Source organism: Gavialis gangeticus, unplaced genomic scaffold (assembly GCF_001723915.1).
Source record: "Gavialis gangeticus isolate Ggan-Ray unplaced genomic scaffold, GavGan_comp1, whole genome shotgun sequence".
NCBI classification, from domain to species: Eukaryota; Metazoa; Chordata; order Crocodylia; family Gavialidae; genus Gavialis; species Gavialis gangeticus.
The window spans coordinates 7719007-7725399 of record NW_017729030.1 but is presented as its reverse complement, the minus strand read 5'-3'; positions in this window follow the sequence as shown (position 1 = coordinate 7725399).

The following is a 6393-nucleotide window of genomic DNA, read 5'->3' as shown; positions in this document are numbered from 1 at the left end:
ATTCGTTCTTGCCTGTGGCAGGGGGTCAGGCTAGATGATCTGTTCAGGTCCCTCCTGACCCTAACTACTATGAAACTATGGAACTGCTCCCAGGTCAAATTCATGTGTAGACACACACACAGAGAAGCAGAACTCCAGGCGCATTGAGAACTTCAGAGTGAAACAGTGAGGCACCAAATGAGTTTGGACATCTTTACGGTTAGATGGCAGCTGAGCAGAGATTTTTTTGGATCACATTTATGTACTGCAGTGCCTCAATTCCACCTTTGTTCTGGTTTAGATTCTTAAGTCCTTTATTGAAACTAACCCTTAGATAATAATTCAGTTCCAAGCATGTATTGATTCTGCAGTTACATCCCAGAGAATTATGCAACTATGCACCTGAGGAATTTTGCTCATAAAACATATGACTGCACATAATTGCATAATTTGCATAATCAACCCAGGCAGTCTCTGTGCCTTCACCCCCGTGGGGCTCCCAGCACTCCAGCTGGGAGCCCCAGATGATGGCACTGAGAATGGTGGTACACGACTGGACAGCTGGTGAGTGGGGAGGGGAGCTCCTGGCTACAGAGGAGGAGCATGGGGTTTGTGGGTGGGCATGTGAGTGTGTGCGGGTTGGTGGGTGGGTATGGGCCCCCATGCTTCACTGATGGTGCATAGCTCCTGCTGCTGCTGGTGGCAGCAGCAGCAGCAGCAGCAGCAGGCAGTAGACCCTTGCAGTGCTCATGGCCGCAGAAGGCAAAGCCCCCAGTGATGCACAGCTCTGGCTGAATCCTGGGGCTGCACATGGTGGCACCGACCTGGCCTGGCATGCCTTCAACCCAAACCCGTTGGTGTGTGCCTTCGAACCAGACTGGCTCTGTGCCAGCCCTTGGGGTTTGCAGAACTGCAGGTAGGAGCCGTGCATCGTCGAGTTGGGCTGGCCAGTCTGTTCCCCGATGGGGCCCCACATCGAGTTCTCGCTGGAGTGCTGGAAGCTGCTAATGGAGGCATGGAGACTGCCTGGCCTGCTGGTGCACAGGTTCTGCTTGCAGTGCTACAAATCCCATGTGCTGGCCCAGAGCCAGCTTGGTCTGGTCTGAAGGTGTGCACCAGCAGGGTGGGCTGGGCCAGCTCTGTGCCATCATGTGCAGCCCCTGAGACTCAGCTCATAATTTTGAATTTTTTCTGCACCTAATTCCCTGGGGTGTATGCAGTGCTCACAAGAATAAGAAGTTGTAAAAGATGTGACATTTGACAGTAAAGGGATCAGAAGTAAGACTAATTAAACACCAGGGGCCAGAGATTTGGCTGGTCTAAAATATCCTAGCATGAAACTATGGCAGCTTAAACTAGCTGAGACTCTGGCCCTAGGAGCATATTTGTTGAGTAGACCATGGCTGTGATTCCACACAGAGCTTCCTGCACCGGAGCGAAGCTCCTTGAATGAAGGTGCCTGATCCTTTTCTTTTTTTATACAGTTATTAACCAAACTAGGATTGCACTTCAAGGTTTAATATAATTTAATAATGATCAATTAAATTACCTTTAAGTTTTTTCAGTAGATATGTATAATATGTGTATTTTTGTTAACAAAAGCATTTATATTTAATCTAACCATGCTAATTTTATACAAGATGAGATACCATGCGTGTTTAAAGGTTTTGTATTGTTGTAACTTAAAGGCTAGTTTTAAAGGGTTTATTTTTCAGAATGAACCTGGATGTGAAGTTCTAAGATTTGGTCACAATGAACTTTCTAAATAAAGTCTCTTTCTTCACATTTGACTCTTCAGTTTAATCCAATTGCACTCATCTCTCAGTGCAGCATGTAGGTCTGTATGAAATATGCCCAACTGTACCTTGTACATATTGCTCTGAAAATACATCTGGTGCATTTTACCACCATTATATGCTCTCTAATAAGAGAGAAGCAGGACTGTTGTTTCTGAAGCAGCCTTGACTGTCTTAGTAGTTCTGGATGTGGGTTTTCTAGAAATGGACAAATGGGTAAGGGAAAAAAAATGTCCCTATTTAAACCAGTCGTCTTTGTGTTAGACAAACTAGTTGTAAACATTGCAAGATTAGGTTCTGCAGCTAATATATGATGGATAAGTAAACTGTCGGCCACAAAGACCAGTTCAAGGAAACTGCCTTGTTAGCAGAGTATATCCATTCCCAGAGTCCAGGTGCATAGTACAGTACAGTGCAGTACAGACTCTTCTTGGAAGCGGCTGATATCTTCCACCTTCTACCTGTCCAGGATACAGGGAGGCACTTTTAAAGCACTTCTTACTATAATCTCTATTGGTTTGTCTTGGAGAATGATATAGCAAGAGAAAAAGTAAGGTTGTAGCACTAGCTTAGAACCATGCTCAATTCTTTGCTCTGATGCACATTTCTTGTGTGACTCTGGGCAATTAATTTAGGCCAAGATACTCATGGCTATTTGGGTTGTTAACTTTTCTTGATTGCGAGGACCACAGGCTTAATCTCTCTGTCTCAGTCTCCAGTCTGTAAAAGGGGTCTAATGGCATTATCACATCACACAATAATATTGTAATGATTAATATGTACATAAAAAAGTGAAGTGGTTGGACGCTGTAGCCTGGGTTCTCATGTAAACCAGCCAAAACACTGGCATTCAAACATCATTCACAGAACTCAAAATGGAAGAAAAGGCTGAGTTTGGATAATGCATGCTGGAATATAATTTCAATAGTGAAATGGGGTCATAGTGCCCATTCTCCCAACCTTCTGATTGCATTGCTTGTTTAGGATGTAAGTATTTCAAGGTAGCAAATGGGCCTAAACACATGGGGTCCTTATCTTAAGCCCATGGCGACCATTAGATGCCACCACAATACTAAAACTGCTACTAAATTAGTGGTTTGGAAATGGCTGAGACAACACAATGCCACAGAGATAACCAATGACTCTCTATTGCTTGAATAAATAATCAACAAAGATTGCTCACCAGGTATGAAACTGTCAGATTGCATTTTGGCACCCATCATCTGTAAAATGGATCTTTGCCTTGTACATTCATACCTTGTGGAGAACCGATAAGCAAAGCTGCTGAGAAATGACTGCTATATAAAACTGGCTTGAGAGGTAAATGAAAAGCTTGGTTTTAATATACCTGAGACTGGACTGAGGAGGCAAGAAGAGCTGAGCTTATAGGAGCAAAAAGACGGGAGAAGAAAAAGGACAATACAGGGGCTGGAAAAGGGGGAGGAGGGAGGGTTAAAAAGGGGAAGACACAGAGAGCTAGAAAGAGTGGGGCTACCAGCTGAGGAAAAGGAGAGGGACATGACTGAGACAAAGAATTAGTCACTACCATTTTTAACCCAGCAGATAGAACACAGATTTTGCTATCTTGACATTTGTGAAAATAAAGGCAATGTTTTGCAGAAAAAAGTCCTTAGATGTATCAGCTGGAGCAAATACAGTATGTTGAGTTGTCATATCACAAAGCAAACATTAATAAATAAGCATATCAGCTGGGGAGTGAATGGTCTCTAGATGTGTCCTTCATTTGCAAACAATATTATCCAGCTCCTGTATGCTTTGATCTAATGTGTTTGTGTTTTTCTCAGGTGTTCTCAGAAATGTCCCGAGTTCCTTCTCCGAACATGAAGATATCCAGAAACTGAGATTAAAATCACTGGACTATCATCAAAATATTCATACCTCAGCAAGTAGGAAATGGCTGGACAGTGATATGTGAACTGCTGTAACCTTGCCAAAAACAGAAAGAGAGAACTCTGTATGATCCATGAACACTAGAGCAGTGTCCTGTGATACCAGAGAGCATAAAGCATGTGAGTGGTTCATCTTGCTTCTGAATGCATAAACCACAGTCTCACATTATTATTAAAAATAAGAGGTCCCTGGAGTCTAAAAAGGTTGAGACGCACTGACCTAGATAAAACAAAAGGCATTATATCATACCTTTAAAGCAGGAGCGACCAACCTGAAGCACACATGTCACAAGTGGCATGGGCAGCCTCTGTATGTGGCACATGGCAGGCTGGGGAGGGGTCAGGAAACAGAAAACAGCAGCATATCAGGCAGGACAAGAGGATCAAAGTTGCACTTGGGGAAGGGGCAGAGCTTGATTTTGGCATGCCTCCCAGAAAGATTGGCTTCACTGCCTTAAAGGACCCACTGCTGCATGGACTCCTGCACAAGAGGAAGTTTGTGTGGAAGTGTCACGATGCTTTGGGAGCATGTGCGCTTTGGGGGGATGTGTGTCTCAGGACATATGTGAGAGACGTCAGAGTGGGATGTGACTATGAGGAACATAAGATTGTGTATGTGCCAGTGTAGTGTCTTTGAGCATGTCTGGGTGGTGTTGCCATATGTGCCATGAGAATATGTATGTGAGAGAGAGGTGGTTATCTGTGTGCCTTGAGAATATGTGACGATGTATGAGGGAACAGGGGACACACATGTTGGTATGTGTTGATATCCCTGTATGCACCACAGGAATGTGTGGCTGCTTGTGCAGGTCCCTATTGTGTGCACAAGGCAGGAAAGCATGCGTGTGCCTATGTGCTGGCTCTGTGTGCCATGGGAGAACATCAGTGTCTTCGTGATGCCTTCACGTGCGCCAGGCTCAGAAGAGTGCCTGCCTGTACCTGCACACTGTGTACTCCATGCTTGACAGAGTACCCAGCAACCTCCTTGCTTCAACCTGCTGCACACCCATTCTGGGGGTGGGGGAAATGCACAGTGGGGGCGCAGGGCTGAGCACAGAGCAGAGCGCAGAGCACGGGGCAGTGTTTGCTCAATAACGCATGAGAGCACAAGTGAGCTCTGTATTAAGAAGACTGCTGGATGTGGGCTGGAGGCCTCCTCCAAGGCAGAGTCAAGGGGATGGCTCGCCCAGGCTCTGGCAAGAAGCTTTGTTCCTCACGCCTGTGGAGAGAACCTTTGATTTCATGGGGCTGATTATGTTTATCCTTGCCCACTCAAGGATGAAGCCCAAGAAACAAGAGGCTGTCCTTTTCAGAGGCTCCACAATGGGTCATCTCCAGCACAAACCACTGGGAGCTTTCCCTGGGCTTTAGTGGGGGCTTTCTTGGAAACCAGGGCTATACAACTCTTTTAAAGAGAAAGCACCGGGAAAGAGGGGGTATGAAGCCAGGCACTGGGGACAAGGGGAAAATGCCTTCAATTCACAGTCTGGTCCTGATCAATCCCCTCCTCTGCCTGAGCCAAGGTTATGCAGCTCCTGGGCAGCCAGACTGGCTTGAGGTTTGGGGGTTTGTGGCTTTGGGGGAGAGGTTTCAGACATAGAAAGAGTCAGAGAGGGAGAAAGGGTGGTGGGGTGGGGAGAGAGACTTTTATCCTAGAGTCATTGTCAAGCCTAAGCAGGGTTTATCTTTTACAGTGAAATGAAATAAAATCCAAGACCAGCAACATTCGAGGTACAAAGACTGTCATGGGCCAATGCAAGTTTGCAAAATTATATGTAAATGACCCCAGGTTTGACCATGGTGGCTTGGTGGTAATCCCAGAGAGAAAATCTACTTAGCAGGGGAGAAAGGGTGGGGGGAGGCTAATTTGGGTAACTGATTAAAATGCTGAATATATTAATGTTATATTTCCAGGAAAAATACTATATCTTGAAATGCCTTGATGCAAGAGGGGATTCAGGGCAGCTTAATGCTCACGGAACAAATCGGAATCGATGAGTAGTGTAAGACTTGCTTCATAATCTGCTGGTGAAACTGAACGTAGGACGTGTGTTTTCATCAGAAGCACCAGGCATCCTTCTGGTGCTGAACACACTAGGTTTCTGCCATATTGCCTTGTGAGAGGCATTTAGATACAGCTACGCGTCCCTCTGCCCTCGCTTGGACTTAAGGTCTCAGCTGTGTCTCGAGGAAATAACGATTTCCCCTCCTCGCAGTCCCCGGGTACGTGACCTCGGCCGTGTGGAGGCGAAGGAGCCAGCTTCTCTGTGTTGACAGTCTAAGCGGAAGACCCCGCTCTACTTTCTAGGCATTGTCATGAAGATCTTTTTGTGCGTGTCTGCGAATAAAGGAGCTGCTGGTTTACAAATTGCGGGGCAGCCCATCCCATGACCTCGGTAAACAAGCCGGGGCACGTCTCCCTGCAGCCTGCGCTTGGCTGCTCGTCCCCGGGGGAAGCGGCAGGGCGAGCCCCAGCGGGAGCACGGGAGGGCTGCGGACTGACCGGCCGTCTCCCCGGGCCCCGCGCGGCTCTGCGCTCCGGGACGCCTTAGCTCGGCTGCGGTGCTGCCCGGAGACCCCGCTCGGGCCCTCGAGGGGCGCTCGTCTCGCACAGGAGCCGGAGCACGAGCAAGGCGCGAGCTGCGTGAAGCCTGGCCCCAGCCTCGGGCCGGAGGGGACGCGGCTGAGGCGGGGGAGCAGCCGCGCCG